General features: G+C 47.8%; 1 protein-coding gene across 4 annotated transcripts in view; it reads right to left on the reverse strand.

Moving 5' to 3' along the window:
* Positions 1 to 14,930, reverse strand: part of PRDM10 (PR/SET domain 10) — a 117,891-nt gene extending 102,961 nt beyond the window's left edge. For 2 of the 4 annotated variants that reach the window (XM_051847849.2, XM_051847872.2), the window contains exon 1: positions 14,541 to 14,839. The gene's annotated coding sequence lies outside the window, so the exon portion shown is untranslated. Of the gene's footprint in view, positions 1 to 13,823; positions 13,962 to 14,540 lie in introns of those variants that run through there. The other 2 variants (XM_070065558.1, XM_051847852.2) reach the window with 2 other exon arrangements.
* Between the last annotated feature and the right edge of the window lie 9,349 nt (positions 14,931 to 24,279).

A 24,279-nucleotide genomic window follows, 5' to 3' on the forward strand; every position in this document is an offset into this window, starting at 1 on the left:
TCAAGCCCAGACACCCTTATTTTCATAGTTTTGCAGCATCTGAAATGTGTACTCATTTCTAATGATGAAAAAAAAAATCTCCAGTACTGTTTAGCATTTGACTTTTTCACATGCTTAAAATGTTGCCAGGCAGGACTGGCATAGCAGGGTTATGCAGCGCAAGTGTTTCATATGGGCACCAGTTCCAGTCCTGGCTGCTCTACTTCCAATCCAGCTCCCTGCTGGTGCATCTGGGAAAGCAGCAGAACATGGCTCAAGTGCTTGAGCCCCTGCACCTATGTGGAGGACCCGGAAGAAGCAACTGGCTCCTGGCTCCTGATCAGACCAGCTCCAGCTATTGCGGCCATTTTGGGGGTGAATCAGCAGACAGATCTCTCTTTCTCTGTAACTCTGTCTTTCAAATAAATCTTAAAAGAAAAAATGTTGGGGGCCGGTGCTGTGATGCAGCGGGTTAACACCCTGGCCTGAAGCGCCGGCATCCCATATAGGCGCCGGTTCTAGTCCCGGCTGCTCCACTTCTGATCCAGCTCTCTGCTATGGCCTGGGATAGCAGTGGAGGATGGCCCAAGTCCTTGGGCCCCTGCACTGGCATGGGAAACCTGGAAGAATCTTCCGGCTCTTGGCTTCAGATCTGCACAGCTCTGGCCATTATGACCAACTAGGGAGTGAAACAGCAGATGGATGACCTCTCTCTCTCTCTCTCTCTCTCTCTGCTTCTTCATAACTCTACCTTTCAAATAAATAAATAAAATCTTTAAAATAAAAAAGGAATTGGTACCAACACATGCTACATCATGGCTGGGCCCTGAAAGCATTAGGCGGAGTTAAAGCAGCTAGTCACAAAGAGCCAGACTGAATGATCCCATTTACGTGAAACATGTCCTACAGGCAAACCCGCAAACCACAGGGCTTGGGAGGAGAGGGAGGGCCGAGTGACTGCTAAGGGCTATGCGCTTCCTCTGGGGATTAGGGAAATGTTTCAAAAACTGATTGTGGTGATGGCGTCCTCTGCACAACTCTGAGAATATATCAGAGCCATTGAACAGTACACTTCAAATGACTGATTTGTGAATGCAAATCACAGCTCAACAAGGGCCAGCACTATGGTGGAGTGGGTAAAGCCACTGGCATCCCATTTGGATGCTGGTTCAAGACCTGCCTGTTCCACTTGCTATCCAGTTCTCTGCTAATGCACCCGGGAAATCAGCGGAGAATGGCCCCTGCACCCAATGCAAGCTTCCTAGGAAACAACTTGGCAATATGCATCAAGAACCCTAACATACATAGAAGGGAGAGAGAAGCGGGGGGGGGCACGTGTTATTTGCTCCTAGAGTAAATATGAAGGTATCTCTGATGAAACAGCTTGAGAAGGTTCCAGAGGCAAGGAAAATTAAGAGCATGCTTAAGGACTAGCAACTATGAATGAGAAAATCTCAAACAGTGGTTAGGATGGGCTGATGAAAGGCCACAAAGTGAAAGTCTAAACTTCTTGTAATTGGGCTACAGCTCCCAAAGCTCATGAACTGGACTCCCCAGAGTCGAGACAGCATCCTTTACTTATAAACCTCCACAGGTGATCCTGGTGCCAGCCAGATCTAGGTAACTCCTGCAGCACAACAAGGAAAAGAAAAATATCTTATCACGGCAGTGATACTTTTTGGAAAATCATTCTACAAGTCATACAAGAGGCTGATTACACAGAGGCCAAGACCTGCCTCTAGGAAGGAGACCAAGATTAGGGCTATGAGTGCCTACTGCAACTCCGTGATAGTAACAACTATTCTTTACACAACCCTGCAATGACCAAAGCCACCGTCATTGCTGAACAGAAACTCAGGAAGAATCGTCCGCTTTTCTTCAAAATATGCAACTCACCGGCTTCCCTGATGTGTCTGTGCCTCGGAATTCTGAGAAGGCTGGTGGCAGTGAGTGCAGATGGTCTTCCCTGCCAACCAGACTGCTCTCACCCAGCTGCCCTCCACCACCCGGTAACAAGCAAGGCTGAACCATACCCCGTCAGGGGACCCGAAAGCAGCACTGGATGTGAAATGTGCAGCTACAAGGGACACTGGAAGACGAAGAGCTTGCTGCAAATGACTCATCAAATAACCCCAAGCATCCCTATTTTTCAACTGTGGCTGTACAAAGCTGCAAGCACGTTCCCTCCGGCTCCTTTCAGAACAACGCCATTTATTCAACAAACAGCAGGAGGCAGATACGACCTGCGGGCCTGGTACACCTGTGCACCAAAAGCTACCTGTCCCACATATCTCATGCTCTTCTGGGGAACTGCGGTAACCAGGAGATTTTCAGGTGGGTATTCTGGGCCCCAAAGCTTTCCTTACAGATGGTCTCGGGGTAACTATGGCTCAACAAATCGTATTAGTAAGCTGTTTTCACAATAAATTCAAGTGTTTTAATGTTTTCACTGGGGGAAAAGGAATGCATTAAAATTGCTCAGGGAAAAATTAATCTGGAGCTCAATTTTCATAATTTATATACACTATGTGTATAAACCAGGAAAAACAGCTTAACAACCCCATCACTCTGTCCCAACTCCTGACAAATGGTCCTTTGTTCAAAGAGACTGATCCATGACTCCGCCTCAGAACTAAGAAGCAAACTGATACTGGTTTGAAGTAATTCCCTTCCTATCTGATTCGTGCCCCCTGTAAACAGGTTCTCGTGAATGCCCCTCACCTGTTTTTCCATTTTCAGCTCCTCACTCATCAAGCTCAACCCCTTGTTTGCAAGGTTAAATGGGCAACACAGAATGAGTTTTCTTAAAAATTTCTTTATGAACAAGACAGTGAGCCCAGTTAGCATATTAAAGCAGTTATTCCCTTCATAAAAAAATCCATCTTACTGGCACAGAAGGAAGATGGACAATCCACCAAACGTCAACCTACTCCACTTTGATAAAACTCCCAGAATAAACCAGCATTCACTGGTCTGGTATTCAGAGTTGTCCTCTACCAGCCCCCACATTTCTGAAAGTGCTTTCTCAGTATGAAGTGGCGGAAACAGAAGTGAGGTGAACACATGTATAATTTCATCTTGACACTCGGAATAATACCACCAGTCTTAGCTAACTCCCAAGCTCACTGTTCATGTAAAGCGGGATAATGGTTGGTACAGAGTGTTGCAAATGTTAATAACTATTTAAATTATGTGTACCACAGGCTAAGTACTAGATCGTGAAGGTCTCTTATTCAGAAAAGTCTTATTTTTTAATTAAGAGGTAGTTTAATACATTTTCATTATTAAACAATTAAGTTGGGAATAAAGAGCTCCTCACTGTAGGGATCAGGTACTCCCTTATAATGCGTGTATTTCAACTGCAAATTGACAGAACTGTAAAACCATGTAGTCATTATTTCCTTCCACATGTTTGCAAATCTCAGCCTTAACTGTTCACTGCCAGCACTTCAGTGGGTCATTCATTCAGGTGTGACAGAAATCCCCTGGAGGAGTTAAAGGAGAGCAAACTTAGACCCCTGACCAGAGGCAGCTCCTAACAGATCAGCATGATCACAGTGCTCCCACTCCCAGCTCCTGCCGTTCCCATTACACAGAGGGCCTGTGAACAAACACTCGCTCTCAACTGACCCTCAGCGCCACCAGGAAGGACGCCTTGTGCCAGGTCACAGTGAGATTCAAGCCCGGACCCCTTCTACTACAGAGCGAGAACCATCCTTCCCCTCCCTGCTCCTACAAAGCCGGGCAGGGCCTGCCACCGTCCCCCTGATCTCCCTCTAGATGCCGCAGTCACCAGGCTGGGCTTCCTTTCAAGGGATCCAGGGGAGGCTGTGATTTCCTAAAGCCACCAACGGACGGACCTGACCAAGCCACTCAATAGCCAAGGAGCTGATAAAACCATGCGGGCTTGTAGAAGGGTTCCCATTGGAAAAATTCCAGCAGTTCCCACACAATATTCATTAAATGCCCACTGAGTGGCCAGCTTTAACAAAGGAAATACACAAAGGATGACAGATCTTAACATATTTAGCACAGAGGGAAAACATGCATAACATTTACTCACCATTTTTACAAAAAAAAAAAAAAGCAACCTGTCTCTATAGAACATAGCGCCCTCATGTAATTCAATCAATAGTTCCCAACAATTTATTATATGTTTTATAAAGAGCTAGAAGGGAAGAGTTTGAAGCTTCCTAACACAAAGAAATGATAAATATTAGAGAAGGAAATGCTAATTAGCCCATGACTTGATGACATTGTATGCATTATCAAATTATCATACTATATCCCATTAATATACACAATTTTTAAGATTTATCTGAAAAGTAGAGAGAGAAGCAGAGACTGAGAGATCTTCTATCTGCTGGTTCACTTCCCAAATGGCCACAACAGCCAGGGCTATGCCAGTCCAATACCAGGAGTCAGAAGCTTCTTTTGGGTCTCCCACATGGTGCAGGGGGCTCAAGCACTTCGGCCATCTTCTGCTCTCCCAGGCCATAGCAGAGAGCTGGATCAGAAGTGGGGCAGCCGGGACTCGAACCAGTGCCCCCGTGGGATGCTGGCACTGCAGGTCACAGCTTAACCTGCTACACTACAGCGCCAGCCCTATACAACTGTTTCTTAAGATTTATTTATCTGAAAGGCAGAGTTACAATGAGAAGGAAAGACAGAGAGATTGATCTTCCAACTGCTGGTTCACTCCCCAGATGGCTACAACAGCCAGGACCGGGCCAGGCCAAAGCTAGGAGCCAGGAACTTCATCCAGGTTTTCCCATGTGGGTGCAGGGGCCTAAGCACTTGGACCTCTGCTGCTTTCCCAGGCACATTAGCAGGGAGCTGGATCGCAAGTAGAACAGCTGGGACTCTAACTGGCACACATCTGGGATGCCAGTTTTACAGGCAACAGCTTAACTTGCTAAGCCACAATGCCAGCCTTGTATACACAATTACTATGCCAATTAGATTTAAAATTTTAAATTTAAAAAGATTAATTGAACCAAATCACAGGATGAAAATAACTAAGTATTTTTTCTGGTTCTCTCATACGTATGTAATTTCTCTAACAGAACAGATGGCCACTAGAGTATATGTATTTTTTTACTCTCTTGGTGTTACTGTTTTCCAAAGTATTTATAACTAATTTACATCCCTACCAGCCATTTCTGAAAGTCCATATTGCTCGACCTGCTCACGATCTGGTACTGTCAAGTTGAATTCAGGTATGCAGGGCAGTCTGTGTTTCACTGACTATTACCTAGACTGGGCACCTTTTCACAGTCATTCGACATCTGGCCGTTCCTTTCCTAAAGTGCCCTTCCGTGAGCTGTGCCTGCTCTTCCGCAAGCAGCTTCTGAAGAAATCCTTCTCCACACTAGTGGAGGTCATGGATGTGGTCTCCAATGTCAGCTTCTCCTTTACAGTTCCGTCTTTCCTTTGCCGGGACCCCTGGGTCATAAATCCAGTGTCTGAATACGTAGGAGATTATTTCTGGACTCCTTATGGTGTTCTACTGATCCACCACTGTAGGTCTATCCAGTGCCAACATCACACCATCTTTTTTTGACAGGCAGAGTGGACAGTGAGAGAGGTAGAGACAGAGAGAAAGGTCTTCCTTTCGATGGTTCACCCCCAATGGCCGCTGCGCCCTGGCGCGCTGCGGCCTGCACACCGTGCACTGATCCAAAGCCAAGAGCCAGGTGCTTCTCCTGGTCTCCCATGCGGGTGCAGGGCCCAAGCACTTGGGCCATCCTCCACTGCACCCCGGGGCCACAGCAGAGAGCTGGCCTGGAAGAGGGGCAACCGGGACAGAATCCAGCACCGACCCGACCGGGGCTAGAACCCGGTGTGCTGGCGCCGCAGGCGGAGGATTAGCCTAGTGAGCCGCAGCGCTGGCCCACACCATCTTAATTATCACAGCTCCTCTTGGTCTCTTAGTCAAGTTCTCCCAACTTTCTTTGTCAAAAGTGTTATGCCATTTCGTGGGTTGAGACTGTATGTGGTTTCGAAAATGCTTTTTTGAGTTTTAAATTTTTTTCTTGGATTACATGACATCTATAAATCAGTTTCCATGGTAATGGCATCTTCAGAGTACCCTCCAGTCCCTGAACCACTGTGCTGTCCATTTAGTAAGTCTTCGTTTAAAGTCACTCAATGAAGTTTTAGAATTTTCTCTGTAAAGAACCTATGCATTGCTGGGTCTGCGATGTGTTACACAGACACCTATGACACAGGCACCCCATATGAGTGAAGGTTCGAGACCTGGCAGCTCCACTTCCAATCCAGCTCCTGCTAACGCATTTATGAAGGCAGAAGATGATCCAACTATGTGGGCCCCTGCCACTCCCAAGGGAGACCCAAATGGCGTTCCAGGCTCCTGGCTTCAGTCTGGCCCAGCCCTGACCATACAACATAGACATCCCATATTTGAGGGCCCCAGTCAAGTAGGGGCTGCTCCACTTCCCATCCAGTTCCCTGCTAATGTGCTTGGGATGGCAATAGAAGACAGCTCATAGCTCAACTTGGCCCAGACCTGTTTCTTCAAAACATTTTAGAATCAAATGTGTAAAAGGCACTTTTGTGCTGCATTTTAAGAGGGGGCTAAAACACATCTGTAGCTTCTAAAGATTTATAGTCTGTTTAGGAAGCAAGAGTCAAGTACAAATAATTGCAATGCAATACAATACAGATTAAGCACTTCTATTATGAAAAAGCACACAAAAATCCTGCAGGAACTCCATAGACAAAGAGGATCACTCTTAACAAGATGGTTGCCAAGGCCTCAAGGAGGGCTATGACATTTCTGCTTGCTCTGGGACAGGGGTGGCACACTCTAGCCTGCAGGTGGCCTGACACCTGTTATTGTTCAGCCTGTGACCTAAGAAAGGCTTTTGCATGTTAACATTACATGTTAATGTGGTTAAAAAGACTCAAAAGTAAGATATTTCATGACACATTAAAGTTGCATTAATTCAAATGTCAGGGTCCAAAATATAGTTGTATTGGTTCACAGTCATGCTTTGCAGGGCAGAGGGAAGAAGCAGTTTCAACAGAGATCATATGGCCCACAGAGACAAAAGTATTTACAATCTAGTCCTTTGCAAACAACAGAGCTGGCAGAGGACTGGAAGAAACACACTACTTGGGCAATGAAGGAATGAAAACAGGAAGGGAAAACTGGAATAGGTAAGGGACAGGGGAAGGCCAGTTTGGCTGAGGGAGGGGTTCAACCAGGTTAGCAATTACAGAGCCGTTCAGTACTGCACGCCTTGTTGCTGAGCCAAGTATAGCAGTGAGTGACTAACAAGCATCCTCACACACAAACTGAGATTCGTACCATTATTAGCCCTGTTCAGAATCATGGAACCAGTTAAATGATAAGGAACCAGAGGTTTACATACGCCACTGGCCCAAGATCTCAGCTGGTTGAAATGAGAACACTGAAATCTAAGGTGCTCTGCCCCAGAGCCCATGCTGTTCACCCTATCCAACTGCCACACGGGCAATAAAAGGAAATGCATCGGGGCCAGCGCTGTAGCATAGCGGGTTAATGCCCTGGCCTGCAGTGCTGACATCCCCATATGGACACTGGTTCAAGACCCGGCCACTCCAGTTCCAATCCAGCTCTCTGCCATGGCCTAGGAAAGCAGTAGAAGATGGCCCAAGGACATCACCCACGTGGGAGACCCAGAGGAAGCTCCTGGCTCCTAGCTCCTGGCTTCGGATGGGCACAGTTCCAGCCACTGCGGCCAACTGGGGAGTGAACTATCGGATGGAAGACCTCTCTCTCTCTCTCTCTCTGATTCTCCTCTCTCTGTGTAACTGACTTTCAAATAAATAAATAAATCTTTAAAAAAAAAAAAGGAAATACATCTACCGAGGCATGTTGGGGCTCAACTGTCAACACTGTCAAACACGGCAGTAGAAAGAATATGAATTTTCTGTAGGTGGTGATCTGCTAGCAGTGTTCACAAGGACAGCTGTCCCAGGAGCTGGTCCAAAGTGTTCTACACTTACAATCAAACTACTGTAGGCCTTTTTCTTTTAAATTCATTCAAGAGGCAGAGAAAAAGAGAGCTCTAGCTCCCATTTACTGGCTTACTCCCCAGATGCCACAATGGCAGGGGCTGGGCAGGTACCAAAGCCTGAAACTGGAATATAATTCCGGCCTTCCACATAGGAGGCAGGAACCCAACTACTGGAGCCAACACCACTGGATCTGTAATGGCAGGAAGCTGGAGTCAGGAGTCCGAACCAAGGATGGGACTCAGGTACTCCAAGACGCAGGTACTCCAATAGGCTAAATGCTTGCTGCTGCTGCTGCTGCTGCTACCTTTGTAAACATTTATTTAGGGGCTAACGCTGTGGCATAGTGGGCTAAGCTTCCACCTGTGGCATCAGCAGCCAATATGGGCACCACTTCATGCCCCAGCTGCTCCTCTTCCAATCCAGCTCTCTGCTATGGCCTGGGAAAGCAGTAGATGGCCCAAGTGCTTGGGCCTTTGCACCTGTATGGGAGACCTGGAAGAAACTTCTGGCTCCTGGCTTTGGATGGGCCCAGTTTCAGCCATTGTGGTTATTTGGGGAGTGAACCAGCAGAAGGAAGACCTCTCTGTCTGTCCCTCTCTCTGTCTGTAACCCTACCTCTCAAATAAATAAATCTTTCCAAAAATTTATTTGAAAGGCAGTTACAAAAAGAGGGAAAGACAGAGCTCTTAATCCACTACACCATAATGCTGGCCCCATAAATGCCTGCTTCTATTGTGGCATTTTTTCTAAACCACAGGAGAGAAAAGATATGAGCTTAAATTTCAAGTTTCTCCTAGAAATATTTTCTTAAACCTTTGAGAAATGACCAATTATAAAAATCAATAAGTAGGCCAGCGCCGCGGCTCACTAGGCTAATCCTCCGCCTTGCGGCGCCGGCACACCGGGTTCTAGTCCAGGTCGGGGCGACGGATTCTGTCCCGGCTGCCCCTCTTCCAGGCCAGCTCTCTGCTGTGGCCAGGGAGTACAGTGGAGGATGGCCCAAGTCCTTGGGTGTCGCTCCCCCATTCGCGGAGGAATGACACAGGACCCTGCGCTGTTCTTTTGTCTGCTCGGCCCTTCCAGGGTTTGCTGCTGGTCTTTCCCGGGTTGGCTGCCGACCCCTCCACCTCCGTGGAGGGGCAGCTCCCCCTGCCACTTTCCCCACTTCCGCGGGGGAGCAGCACACCGCCGGCCGGCTCTCTCGGGGGCTGCTCAGATGTTATCCGGATGTTTCCTGGTGCATGTTGTCTCTCTCCTCCTTTATAGTCCTCTTCCACCAATCCCAACTCTGCTACCCACACACCGAGCATGCTGCTCTCCTCCAATCAGGAGCAGGATCAGCTCCTGCAGCTTGTCAAACTGATGAGGCAGCTGCGTAGAGGTTGTTTGGTCTCTTTCTCTCAGCGCCATATTGTGGGAGAGCAGATGCATAGAATAAGTCTTAATTCCAGTAACTTAGTCTAGTCCGAGTTGCTCCCCACACTTGGGCCCTGCACCCCATGGGAGAACAGGATAAGTACCTGGCTCCTGCCATTAGATCAGCGCGGTGCGCCGGCCACAGCACACCAGCCGCAGTGCACCAGCCGTGGCGGCCATTGGAGGGTGAACCAACAGCAAAGGAAGACCTTTCTCTCTGTCTCTCTCTCTCACTGTCCACTCTGCCTGTCAAAAAAATAAAAAAATAAAAATCTGTGAAGTTCCGGCCATTGCGGCCAACTGGGGAGTGAACCAGTGGATGGAGGGCCTCTCTCTGCCTCTCCTCTCTCTGTGTAACTGACTTTCAAAAACAAATAAGGAAATCTTTAAAAAAAAATGAAAAAAAATCAATAAGTAGTAGGCCAAGTCTGGGTAAATTCAGCCAATTATGCTTAGCTCGACTTTTTTTAAAAAGGTTATATAATCACAGATGTCATTTTACAATTTTAAGCTCAAATATTAAATGTATTAATTCAGTTAATAGCAATTCAATTACCCAGAGATAGTTTCAAGATTAAGATAAGTCTTCAAAAGAATAATCGTAGGCCAGCGCCGCGGCTCACTAGATTAATCCTCTGCCTTGCGGCGCCGGCACACCAGGTTCTAGTCCCGGTCGGGGTGTCGGATTCTGTCCCGGTTGCCCCTCTTCCAGGCCAGCTCTCTGCTGTGGCCAGGGATTACAGTGGAGGATGGCCCAAGTGCTTGGGCCCTGCACCCCATGGGAGGCCAGGATAAGTACCTGGCTCCTGCAATCAGATCAGCGTGGTGCACTGGCCGCAGCGCGCCGGCCGCAGCGGCCATTGGAGGGTGAACCAATGGCAAAGGAAGACCTTTCTCTCTGTCTCTACCTCTCTGTCCACTCTGCCTGTTAAAAAAAAAAAAAAGAAGAAGAATCGTGTTCTGGGACAGGCATTTGGCTTAGTAGTTAAAAGATACCTCTTGTGATGTCTGCATCCCATATCAGACACTGGAGTACCCGGATTCCAGCCCTGGCTCTGTTCCTGCTCAAGTAGGTGGGTGTCTGCTGCCAATGTGGAGGACTCAGATGGAGTTCCCGGCTCCTGGCTTTGGCCTGGCCCAAACCTAGCTATTACAGGTATTTAAGGAATGAACCAGATCAAAGATTTCTATCTGTCTCTACCTTTCAAATAAATTTATAATTTTTTGAAAGAATCATACTTTGACAGTTATCATAAACATTACAAAAATCAGACACATCTACATAAGAGCAGTGTATACTCATTCAAACTGTAGAAACCAAAAACTACTATATCTTACTGTTACTTGCAAACACACCGCTCCTATCAGACCAAGGCTGTGCTTTTCAATAGAAACATCAAGCCATAAACATAATTTTAAGTGTTCTGGTAGCTACAAAAAGTAGAAATGGATAAATGCAATAATTTATTTTACTTAACCTAGTTTATCCAACATATCATTTCAACATGGAATCAGTGTTTAGAAATCGAGGTATTTTATATCTTTTCCAGAGTAAATCTGAAATCTACTGTATGTATTTCACACTTAGAGAACCAGCCATATGCCAAATGCTCAGTAGCACACACAGCTATTGACTTCGATGCTAGGATAGAGCAAATCCAAGGGACAGCCCTTGCAGCAAACAGGAGTGAGGCTGTGGGTTGCAACATCAGTGTCAGACCGTGAGAGTGAAGGGGGACACAGGCAGGAAAAAGGGAACAGTCAGCTCAAACATTCTGTTTGAAACAAGTGCGTTCAACTTAAAAATCAGTAACAATAGACTACTTTAACAGGCTATTTTGGTCATCTATACCATTCATTTGATGATGGCTTTCCCATCTTACCAGTCTTGCTGTCACTGTAATTTGATTATCCCTAACCTCCCTCACACACATACCCCAACTCCCTAAGCCACTTCTGGGTTATGCACAGAGAACCTACTTCCCAGTGCTTTCTAGCAACAAATTTACAGTCTACAGACTTGGACAGTGGGAAAGCACTGAGATTTTTGGAAAGGGAATTTTTAAATATTTTAAGACTACAGAGTGAGGTATCAGTGCCAAATGAGTTGTAGGGGGGGAAAAAAACAGAAGACAGGCGAGTTCAGAATGTTCCACACTAATCTCCAACTAGTGTTACAACACTGAGACCAAAAAGGACAGAGGCCAAGGCCCTGCAGCAGTGATTCCTCAAAAACTGAATGAAGTTTCGTGTCAAGGGTGGGGAAGAGTGAAGCTTCCCTCAGCCTCCTACTACTCCCATCTGCACCAGGCGAATCCAGGGGGACTGGACTGCAAAGATCTGGGCCGCAGCAAAAATTTCCTTACTCCTAACTAGCTGGCTCTAAACACCAAATTCCCCTTGGCTAATCTATTACTGTTCCTGTCAAATTTACACAGCAAATTCTGCTGGCGACAATCAAATGCTGGACGAGGTGTTTCCACTCTCTTTGGGGTTGGGGTTGGAGTAGACACAATTTTAGTGGCAATAGGTCAAAGTACATCAGGACTCAGGTTTAAAACAAAGTCTGACTAACCAGTACAAACAGTGCAAGGACAAGCACCCTCCAAGGACCGTCTTCAGCAAATCCATTTGAGTCCACTAAATAATGCAGTTATCACCTGTTCATCAGCACTTAGGATGTAAGAATCAGTGAGGAAACCAATGAATGATAGCTCAGTAGTTCCCGGCCTTGGAGCAATTCTGCTTGTTATCCAGAAACGTCTCCCCCACACACACCCCCAAACAGACTATGCTTTTAAAAAGAAAAATGAGGCAAGGTTTATTTTGTTTTGTGGAATGAACAGTTTGTCCAAGTCTAGACTCGAAAATAAAGCCAGCGAAAAAATTCTTTTAAAAAAAGCAGAGTGTCAAAGCATGGTAACTCTTACGGGGGAAAATACTGCAAGTGGCAAATCTTTGGTGTTTTGTAAAAAGCAGATAGTAAACCACACATTATGATGCCGGGTGTGGAAAAAAATATCCTACACACAATGTGGAAAACACCAAATAATCAGTAAGGATAACTTCAGGTAACCTTATATCAGGGGCTGTTAACTTTTTATTATGTTTCTACATTTTCTACACTTTCTACAATGATTGCACGGGACTGCTAAAACTAGAAGAGGAAAAGAAAAGCCTTAAGCAAAGTGGAAATTGAGGCAGTGCCAATCAATTTGGGATCGTACCAGATTAACCTGCCAGCCTTTAGACCACCATCATGACATGACAAAAAAAAAAAAAAAAAAGCACTCAGGGTCCAGGAAGCCAGGAACCTTGGACACAGCTAGGGCACATACTCACATTCAGATGTACAATACACGATGTGTGGTGGAGCAGGCTACTGAATATTAGAAAAGGTAAAAATGGCTTCTTTGGGGGAAAAAAAGGCCGGGCTGGCTTAGCACTCTTGCAAAACAACAGCGCAAAGGGCGAATGTTCATGGAAATGGGGGGGGGGGGGGGGGGCACCGACAGGGCAAAAAAAAAAATGCCTGAGTGCAAAACAAAACAAGTCAACCACGGACCTCTTCGCTTTAAAAAGGCTTCGTTTTATGTCAATCTCACCTGAACTGGTTTCTAGAAAGTAAACCTAGTCGTTTCTAAATACGTCAGGCTGAAAAGGCCCCGCTACAAGAGTGCATTGCCTGCCCCCTCCCCAACATCCCTGGTTTATTTCAAACTGTGTCTGCTCCACTGCAGAGCGGCAGTGCATCAAGTCGTAGCCACCGCAGTGGACACCGCGCGCCCTGCCGCCGCGGCGGGCCCCAGACACGGTGACAGGGCAGGGCAGGAGGCTGGACCTCCAGTCCAGCGTGATTTGTTTCCAATGACGGTTAAGCGCCGAGGAGCTGAGAGAGGTCTCAGGGGGTGGCGACGGGCTGGGCAGGATCTCCACAGATCCAAGAGGCGAATGAGCGCACAGGGCTGGCCCGATGGGCGTCAGCCCCCCGTTTCATCCTCGACGCCGGCACAAAGCCACCCCCACGAGGTCTGAACCCAACTGGTGGCACCCCGCAAGGCGAGAGGCGCACGCAGCCCAATCCTCCACGGCGCTACCCGCTCCGGCACCTGCCTGGGGGGCGGACGGCGACAGTCCCCCGCTGGACTTAGCAGGGCACCCCCGGACGCCGAGCCAAAGCCGCCGACGGCCGGCCAACGGCGCGCCCTCAGCCCGCTCCCCGCCGGCGGGTCCCGTCACGCCTTCGCACCGCACCCGGCGCGGGCGGGCGGCGGCAAGGCCACACCGCGACCGCGACCTCGGCCTCCGGCCGGCCCAGCGACACGGCGCTGACCCGCACGGACCCACAGGGGCCATCCCCGCACCCCCGCACGGGCGGGGCCTCCCGACCCCGGCGGCGCCACCTTGTAAATAAAGGCCGGGGGACCAGCAGTCTACGGCAGGTGGGAGGCGCCGCCTCGCCAAACAAAGCTGGGCGCCCCGTCGGCGAGAGCGCGGCCGCAGGCGGTCTTGGGCGCCCGCGCGCGGCCTGCGGCTCCGAGGCACCATGGCCGCGCCGCCACCCACCGCGCCGGCCCTCACAGCCCGGCCCGGCCAGCAAAGCGCCCGCCCAACCGCCGCCGCCGCCGGAGCGCGAGGCCGCCCAACCGCCGTCCCGGCCCAACCAACGCGGGCAGGGGAGGAGAGGTGCGCGCGGCCGGCGGAGCGTGCGAGCCGCTCGGGGGTCGCGGGGGAGGCCGCGCGCGGCGGAGACAGGGGCGAGGAGGCGCCGAGGCCATCGCTGAACGCGGCGCTAGGAGGGCCTCCAGGAGGGGGTTTTGCCCTTTTCCCCTTGGAAGGTGCCGATGGTTTGACCCCCCACCCCGAGTGAGGTGCCGTGTCCCAGCCCCGGCTGGACTGTACCATCGGGCGGTGCCGCCGGGATTTCTCCCCCCCACCACCACCACCATCAATCCCCCCCCACCCGGGTCCGCGGTCGGTTGGCCCCGGCCGGGCTCTGAGACGCGGAAAGAGCTGGGCGCCATTTTGGGTGGGACTAAGCAAAGACGAAACACCCTCCCAGGCGATGGGGTACTGCGGACCCTGGTTTATCCGTTTCCCTTAATCCTTTAGGTACTTACACGACGTTGGGAGAGGGGAGGTGGAAGATCAGCGGGTCCCCGATCCTCTCTCCCTAGGGGTGATGGAAATCAAACCCCCCCCGCCACCTCCAGGTGGTTCTTCCCGCCGCAGAGTGGGAGCAGCATAAAAGGCGGGGCCTCATTAGCATAATCTGCCTGGCAACCTGACCTCGAGGTGATATGATTGGCCAAATTCTGTAAACTCCATGCCGTGCCTAGCGACGAGAAACGCTGGGGCAAACTGACAGGCCCAGATTTAAGAGTCATGACGAAGATCCTGAGACGTTAATTCTGTCGGCAGAGGAGCCAAAAGGAGATTCACACAATGGCCCAATGACTGACGGCCTCTTTATTTCGTGCTCTGCTGTTCCTATGCAATCCAATCGGAGCGAGGTTCTCAGGCGGCGCACGCGTGTGTTTGTACTCTAAGCCAATCAGAAAGCCCGACGCTTCGCATTCGGGGTCAAGACCCCTGGTCGGGCCCGGGCGCGGTGAGGCCGGGGAGGCGTCTGCCTTTTCCTCAGCGTACGCCGGCCAGGGAATCGTCTATGCGCCGGGCGCCGAGGGGCTCTGTGGAACGAGCGGGAGGCGCCCGCGCAGGGCCGCGCGAGGCGGCGTGCCCGGGACGCGCCTTCCTGCAGCCTGCGACACCGGTGGGCCAGCGCGCGCCCCGCGGGCTTCGGCTGCCGAGAGCCTGTGGGTGCCCAGGCCCTGCCACCCCGTAGAGCACCCTCACTGTGTGTCTAGTTCCCGCCTCACCGTTCTGGAAGGGGAAAGTTGGCAGAAGCGCCAAGAAGTGCAGGGTTCTTGAACACCGGTTAGCCCGTGACTTTGACCTCAGGCTGTGTCCCTTGAAATTGCCTTTTCAAAGGGCAACCATGTGCACAGGAATGAACTCCGGCTTTGCAGGCAGCGCCCTCTCCCCCACTGGCAACGCCGGTTGGCAGCTCCAAGGTGAAAAACACCTTGGACTCCGGGACTGTCAGTACCTAAGCTGGAACTTCAAGGAGGGATAGCATTAAGGATGCTACTAAAACCCATGAAATCTTGCACTGTTGGCCAACAAGGAAAAAAAAAGGGAGAAGTTACAACCAGGGAAAAGACTTGAGGCTGGAATTTCAGCCGTGTTGTTTTTGCTGTTTTATTTAACTGAAAGCAAAGTGGGAAGAATGGGAGAGCGTTATGTTTTTCAAAATCCACAGTTGATTACCCTGTAGGCAACTTGATGACCTGGCTGCAGCCCCCATTGCTGGCCGGACTGGGTGAGAAGCAACCTTGTTGAAGTGAACGGAAATGGTAAAGGGGGCTTGATGGGGCAGACCCCAGCACTTGCGGGCTAGAGCTGCTATTAGCTCTTACTCCGGGTATATAGAAGAGGAAGTTTGTTGACTGGGGGATGATTCCTTAGGTTAAGAAAGCCATTTGAAAAAAAAATTTTTTTTGGTTGTGAAAAGTTGGACAGGTCTTCCCATGGCCAAGAAAGCCTGCCACTCCCTGAATCATTTGGTTTTTGGAGATAGAACTTTATTAAAATGTCCTGTTAGGGTGGTCCCAACTGGCATCTAATGACCGGAAATGACACCGAGAAACCCCGAAAACAGTTACCCATGAGAGGTGGAGCTACCGTCCGGAGAGCCACCCCCCCCACACCTTACCTTCATGGAGTTAGAGAAATGCTGCCGAAATTCAGAATGCACACACATTAACAGGTAGAAGCCGCCCCACAAATTGTTTTTCCTTTGGAATGCCTGGAGTGAGCCTCAATAACATGGTGTTCCTGTGATGTGTCATTAACTTGTTTATTAACACAGTAAAATTCACTCATTCACAAGAAGCAATTATAAAACATGCACTGGGTACCCCTCATGGTTCTGAACACCAAGAGTAGGAGACAACAACACACAAGGCCCCGCTTTTCTGAGCTAAGGCTGGTAGGAGAACAACACAAATAAATGACTCCAGGTGATGGCAAGTGCTGTTGAGAGAGTAATGCAGGGACAGGCAGAGGAGAGAGAATGCTGACAATTTAAATTGTGTATTACGGAACGCCCCCCCCCCCCCATACTACCACGTGACTTGTGACTTGAGACTTGAACATGGAAATCAAAGAAACCATGTGAAGATCTAGGAGAACATTCTAGTCCTAGAGAATTGCAAATGTAAAAGGCCATGAGGTTTAAAAAAAAAACAAAGATGGAGCGTGGTGAGACCCTATCACACTCTGCCTGCACTGGGTAGGCCATGTGGTTGCACAGTAGAACCCAGGGTGCCCATAGCCACTTGACTTCAATGACTCCCTCATCCATCCAAGCCAGGTGGGTTGTGGGAAGGTGATTAGAAGAAAAAAAAAATACTATTAAGGTTGATGGGGACTCCAGGGGCCCCTGAAAAGGACGGGAAAAAACAACTTGAGGTAATTTTCCAGGAGCCCTAGGGGAGGGGGAGACAGGAGACGGGAGAACCATATACAGTGTAATCTTTGGATATTGTTAAGTCTGCCTAATAGACCTGATTGAGAACTCTGCACACTTCTGTGCAAGACAGGCTACTCCATGTCAGGTCACTGATTGGTTCATGTAGCATGCCTCATTAGCATACACATCAACCAATCAGGGAGAACTTCAAGCTTTAGACTGCATAAAGGTCTGAGCCAGGCAGCTTTAAGAGGTAGCTGGGGGCTGAAGATCTCCTCCCCAGCTTCCAGAGAGCTTTGTCTGCTTTATGTTATTTTATTTTTTTAAGATTTATTTATTTACCTGAGAGGCACAGTTACACACAGTGAGAGACAGACAGAGAGGTCTTTCCATTTGCTCGTCTACTCCCCAGATGGCCACAACGGCCAGAGCTAGGCAAGTCTGGAGCCAGGAGCTCCCACCAGGTTTCCCACACAGGTGCAGGGGCCCAAGCCCTTGGCCATCTTCTACTGACTTCCCAGGCCATCAGCAGGGAGTTGGATCAGATGTGGAGCAGCTGGGCCTCAAACCTGAACCCAATGGGATGCTGGTGCTGCAGGCCACAGCTTAATCAGCGTCGGCCCCATGTCTGCTTCTGATGAAGCTCCTTTGCTTTGCTCACTCCTTCTTTGTCCACATACCTCATTCTTTGTGGTCACAAGACAAAAAACCCAGCAGAGAAGAGAAGCTGTAACTCCAAAGGCAGAGGCACTGAATGAACCCAGCAGAGAAGAGAGACTGACCATGAGCCAGCAGAGGAGAGCATTGTAACAGTGTAGCAGGAAGAGTCTGGGGCCAGGTAAAACCGCTGCCTGCAGTGCCAGCATCCCATATGGACACCAGTTCTAGTCCCAGCTATTCCACTTCCAATCTAGCTCTCTGCTGTGGCCTGGGAAAAGCAGTAGAAGCAGGCCCAGGTCCTTGAACCCCTGCACCCACGTGGGAGACCCAAAAGAGACTCCTGGCTTCACATAGATGCAGCTCCAGCTGTTGCAGCCAACTGGCGAGTGAACCAGAGGATGGAAGACTTCTCTGTCTCTGCCTCTCCTTCTCTCTGTGTGTAATTCTTTCAAATAAATATTGAAAAAAGAAGAAGAAGAATCTGCCACATCTGTTGGGGATAAGACACAGACCTTTGTCTGCCACTACTCCTATAACACTGACACCAAAACTCCCAGGCATGTTCTGAGTCCCCACTTATTATTTTAATGGGGCCAGCCCTGTGGCATAGTAGGTTAAGCCTCTGCCTACAATGCTGGCATCCCATATGGGTGCTGATTTGAGTCCCAGCTGCACCACTTCTGATCCAGCTCCCTGCTTATGACCTGGGAAAGTAGCGGAGAATGGCCCAAGTCCTTGGGCCCCTGTACCTTGGGAGACCTGAAGGAAGCTCCTGTCTCCTGGCTTCAGCCTGGCCCAGCCCAGCCATTGCAGCTGCTTGGAGAGGGAACCAGCAGATGGAAGATATTTCTTTCTCTGTTTTGCCTTCTCTCTTTGAGACTCAGCCTTTCAAATAAGAAAAAAAGATCTTAAAAAAAAAAAACTATTTTAATAAGCAAAAGCCCTCCTTGGCGCCTGGTGCCCTGCAGCCACACACTGTGCCGGCTACTGGGCTCCTCAAAGCCTTATCTGTTTCATGAACCAAGCTTGGGCAACAAAACTGACTGAAGTAGTTTTCTATGTTGGAAAAGTTGCAGATCGAGTGCCCAAAAAACTCTGTGCAGCAACTCTCTATCTAGAATCCAGTCATTTTGGAAACCACCCATCTAACCAAAGATCTGGGAGAACTCAGAATCTCTTCAACACAGGGGAGGAGGAAGAGGACAAGAAAGGCAGTGGTTTACACCCTGGCGTCAAACTACCCAATTGCTCTTTCTTTGCTTTTTAAGATTAATTTATTTATTTGATAGGCAGAGTTACAGGAAGAGGAGAGACAGTGATCCTCCATATACCCAATGGCCACAGCAACCAGGGCTAGACCAGAGCAAAGCCAGGAGCCAGGAACTTCATCTGGGTCTCCCATGTGGATGCAGGGGCCCAGGGACTTCAGCCATCTTCTGCTGCTTTTCCAGGCACATTAGCAGGGGAGCTGGACAGACAGAAAGGTCTTTCCATTTGCTGGTTTCCTCCCTAAATGGCCACAATGGCTGGAGCTTTGCAAATCTGGAGCCAGGAGCTCCCTCCAGGTCCCCCACACAGGTGCAGGGGCCCAAGCTCTTGGCCATCTTTATCTGACTTCCCAGGCATCAGCAGGGAGCTGGATTGGAAGTGGAGAAGCTGGGACTCGAACCAGCGCCCATATGGGATGCTAGTGCTGCTGACCTCAGCTTAACCTACTGTGCTATGGTGCTGTCCCCAGTTACTCTTTTAGTGCTCATGAAATGCTAAAAGTAAATGAAGTAATGGACTTGTTATAATTTCTCATAAAGGTTCCTGGGCATTTATCAAATGTTCTTTTCAGTGAACATACAAAGGGGTTTCAGAAAATTCATGGAGAGAATGCGATATAAAGCTTATTTTGAGCCAATTTTTTTTTGAAATTTGTTGCAGTTCCCTTTTACTTGCATGTTACTCTAAGTGTACTAGCAATCTGCTGCATTGTTTTGTAAGATCTCTGTTTTAGAAGATACATAATGGGACCAGCATTGTGGGGTAGCAGGTAATGGCAGCATCCCATATGGGCCAAAGCTGCTTCCCTTCAATCCAGCTCCCTGCTGGTGGCCTAGGAAGGGCTAATCCGAAGCCAGGAGCCAGGAGCTGCTTCTGGATCTCCCATGCAGGTGCTGGGGCCCAAGCACTTGGACCATCTTCCACTGCTTTCCCAGGCCACAGCAGAGCGTTGGATCGAAAGAGGAACAGCCAGGACCAGCGCCCATATTTATGCAGATGCCGCAGACGGAGGCTTAGCCTACAACGCCGTGGTGCCAGCACCCACAGTATGTTGTAGGCAAGAAATGATGGTGATCTTGCTAAAACAGGGGGGTCCATGGGGGAGAAGTAAAGAGACACCAGATCTATTTTGGAGGTGAAGCCACAGAATTTAGAATACAAGACAAGGTGGGAGTTGCTGGTGATGACAGGAGATGATCAAGAATAACTTGTAAAGTTAAGACTTGAGTGACTGAGTAAACAGCAGTGCCTCCACTGAGACTGGGGAGACTGGGAGAGAAATGGTTAGAAAATTAAGAGCTCTACTCTGGTCACACCCAGTTTGATTTATCTTTTCAACATCCAACTAGATGTGCCATAGAGGCAGCTGGAATTCAAGAGAGAGATTGGAGTCAGAGATACAATTTTAGGATGCATCAGATTATAAATATACTTAAATACCTAGGGTTAGATGAGGTCTATTTAGTTGGAGTCAACTGATAAGGATTAGATGAGGCTGGAGTGTGTATAGAGAGGACAAACTTGTCAAGGACAAAGCTCTTGGGAGCTGCCGAATTTAGAGGTTGAGTGACAAGGGCAAAGAGAAGAACAAGGCCAATAAAACAGAAAGAGAGGCAGGAGAGGAGTTGCCCCAGAGGCCAAGGGAAGAAAATGTTTCAAGGAGGATGTGGTTGTCAGCTACAAGTGTTGCTCAGAGCTAAAGAGAGAGTCAGCAAAACAATGCAGCTGGAAATGTGGAGGGGGAAGTAGCTGGTCACTTTGGTCAAAGCAGCTTCATGGGAGTTAGGAAGCTTGGTAGGAATTGCTGTAAGGAGGGATGGAAGGGGAAGAGTAACACTTATGGCCAAGAGTATGGCAGACAGAACAGCCCCTGCCAAGAATAATTAAAAATGCTATACACAGGCTCTACAAGAAGTTCGCAGAAAAGTGGAATGAAAAGATAAATGTATTGGGACTGGCATTGTGGCCACCTGAGATGTGGGCATCCCATATCAAAGCACCAGTTCAAGTCCAGGTTACTCCTGCTTCCAGTCCAGCTCCCTGCTAATGTGCCTGGGAAAGCAGTAAAATATGACTCAAGTACTTGGGTCCCTGCCACCCAAGTGGGAGACCTAGATGGAGTTCCTGGCTCCTGGCTTCAGCCTGGCTCAGCTTGGGTTGTTGTGGTCATTTAGAGAGTGAGCCAACACATGGAAGATCTCTCTCCTATCTCTGATGCTCTGCCTTTCAAAATAATAAATTAGTCTTTTTGAAAAGAGAAGTTTATTTTGGTGCAAAAAAATTTTGAAATCCATGCATAATATTTTTCTCTCTTTATTTTTTGCCCAGAAACCTTTTGCTTAAGGTGTACAAACTTCATGCATTTCATAAATACAATGTGAGGAACATAGTGATTTTTCCTACCCTACCCACCCTCCCACCTGCACTCCCACCCTTCTCCCTCCTCCCGCTCCTATTCCCATTCTTATTTTTTACTAAGATATATTTTCAATTAACTTCATACACATAAGATTAACTCTATACTAAGTAAAGAGTTCAACAAACAGTATGAAAAAAAAACTTCATCAATAGTCAAGACAAGGGCTGTTCAAAGTCAGCGCATCTCAAAGTGTCAATTTCACTTCTATAGATTACCTTTTTTTTTTTTTTTTAGCATTTTGTGATGTTTTTGTTGGGATGAGGACACAGGGCAGGAAAGGGTACCCCTCTCAGGTGCAGGGAATGTCCGTGCTAGACAGTCTTTCTGGGATGCTTTAAGGAGCTTTTTCATTTCCTTGGCACTGCTCTTGCTGGGGGAGGCCTCCTCAGGGCCACTGCTCCCTTCCTCCTTGGCAGAGAATTTCCTCTTTTTCTTGGGGACTTCCTGGTACCCGCCTCTTCCACACCATTTGCCACTTCCTCCTGGGCCGAGGGTTTCTTCATCTTGGGAGGTCTTACGCCACCCCTTGTCCCCCCCAGATCACTAACCAACTCCTTCTTGGAGAAAGATTTCTTTTTTCTATAGGGCTCTGTTCTTTCTAGGGCCTCTATCAGTTAGCACAGATCAGGGAGAACACATGGTATTTGACCTTTTGGGACTGGCTTATTTCACCAACTATGATGTTTTCTGGCTTCAATCATTTTATTGCAAACAAGAGGATTCCATTTTTTTATGGCCTAGCATGTGGGCTATCCTAGAGAACGTTCCATGCAGTGATGATAAGAATGTGTATTCTGCAACTGTAGGATGAAAAGTTCTGTAGATATGTGTTAGGTCCATTTGGTCTACAGTGTTGATTACCTCTGTTGTTTCCTTGCTGATTTTCTGTCTGGTTGACTTGTCCATTGCTAAAACTGGGGTACTGAAATCTTCCATTACTATTGTATTGGAGTCTACGTCTCCTTTTAGATCCATTAACATTTTTTTTTTTTACATAGCCAGGTGCCCTGTAATTGGGTGCATATATGTTTATTATAGTCACATCTTCCTGTTAAATTGATCCCTTAATCATTACATAGTGCCCTTCTAAAAATAGATTTATTTATTTATTTGAAAGGCAGAGTTACAGAGAGGCAGAGGTAGAGAGAGAGAGGTCTTCCATCCGCAGGTTTACTCCCGAGATGGCTGCAACAGTTGGAGCCGCACCAATCCAAAGCCATGAGCCAGGAGCTTCCTCCGGGTCTTCCACGCAGGCACAGGGGCCCAAAGATTTGGACCAACTTATACTGCTTTCCCAGGGCACAACAGAGAGCTGGATTGGAAGTGAAGCAACTGGGACTAGAACTGGCACCCAGATGGGATGCCGTCATTGCAGGCGGGGTCTTTATCTGCTACGCCACAGCACCAGCTCCCATAGTGCCCTTCTTTGTCTCTTTTAACAATTTTTGTGTTAAAGTCTATTTTGTCTAATAAGCATGGCTGATTATAGCAGCTCTTTTTTGGTTTCTGTTAGCATGGCCAATCTTTTTCCATTCTTTCACTTTCAGCCTGTGGGTATCTTTGTTGGTGAGATGTGTTTCTTGTAGGCAGCAAATATGTGGGTGGGTCTTGCTTTTTAATCCAGTCTGTATCTTTCAGCTAGAGAGTTGAGGCCATTTACATTCAAAGTGATTATTGATGAGTAATGACTTGGTCCTGCCATTCTTCCACAAATATTCCTATTGTTTACTTTGGATTTCCTTTGTATTTTACTGGGAGATTTTCTGCCTTTTCCTTCTTTCACAGTGATGATCATGTTTCTGTGTTTCTGTGTGTAGCACATCCTTAAGCATCTTTTGTAAAGCTGGACAAGCGGTGACAGATTCTTTCAATTTCTGTTTGTTATGGAAGGTCTTTATTTCACCTTCATTGATAAATGAGAGCTTTGCAGGGTACAACATTCTGGGTTGACAATTTTTTTTCCCTGAAGACTTAGAATTTATCTCGCCATTCTCTCTTAGCCAGTAGAATTTCTGATGAGAAGTCAGCTGTGAGTCTAATTGGAGATCCTCTGAAAGTAATCTGGTGTTTCTCTTGTGCACATTTTAGAATCTTTTCTTTATGTTTTACTGTGGAGAGTTTGACTACAGTGTGTTGTGGTGAGGATCTTTTCTGGTCATGTCTATTGGGAATTCTATGTGCTTCCTGTACTTGGATGTCCCTTTTTTCCCCCAATTAGGGAAGTTTTCTGTAATTATTAAACTAAAAAGCCCTTATAATCCATTCTGTTTCCATACCTTCAGGAACTCCTAAGATCCGTATGTTGTGGCATTTGAAAGTATCCCACAAATCTCCAACACTGTGTTTTAGTTTTCTAATTTCTTGTTTTCTTCTTCTTCTTCTTCTTCTTCTTCTTCTTCTTCTTCTTCTGGTCTAACTAAAATTCCCAGAGTTTTATCTTCTAACTTTGGTATTTAGTATTCTTTCTTCTGCCTTATCAAGTCTGTTGTTTAGGCTTTCTACCACACTTTGTATTTGATCTATTAAATAGTTCATTTCCAATATTTTGTTTTGATTTCTCTTTAAAAATATCAATTTCATAGAAAAATTTTTTATTCCGTTCATGTATGGAGTTCTTTAATTCATGGATTTGCTTCTGATTACTTCTAAGTAATCCTACAACCCATTTCTTGAATTGCATTTCCAGCATTTCTTCAATGTCTTCATGTTCACGTTCTAGTATGTAAGTGCTGTTGTGCTCCTTTGGGGGCACCATGCTGTCTTCCCTTATCTTGTTTCTTGAATTTGCTGCATTAATTTTTAGGCATCTGTGAGATACTTGTTGTTATTTCCCTCTCTGTGATGGCTTTTATCTTTGGACTATGCCTCACAGTGTCCCCCTAGTTTGCATGGAGTTTGCCATTTTTCTCCTTAACTCTTCCCTGAGATTACAGTCTCTCCACTTTTTTTTTTTTAACTATCTTCCCCTAGACTAGAG

The sequence above is a fragment of the Oryctolagus cuniculus genome, chromosome 1 (genome assembly GCF_964237555.1).
Source record: "Oryctolagus cuniculus chromosome 1, mOryCun1.1, whole genome shotgun sequence".
NCBI classification, from domain to species: Eukaryota; Metazoa; Chordata; class Mammalia; order Lagomorpha; family Leporidae; genus Oryctolagus; species Oryctolagus cuniculus.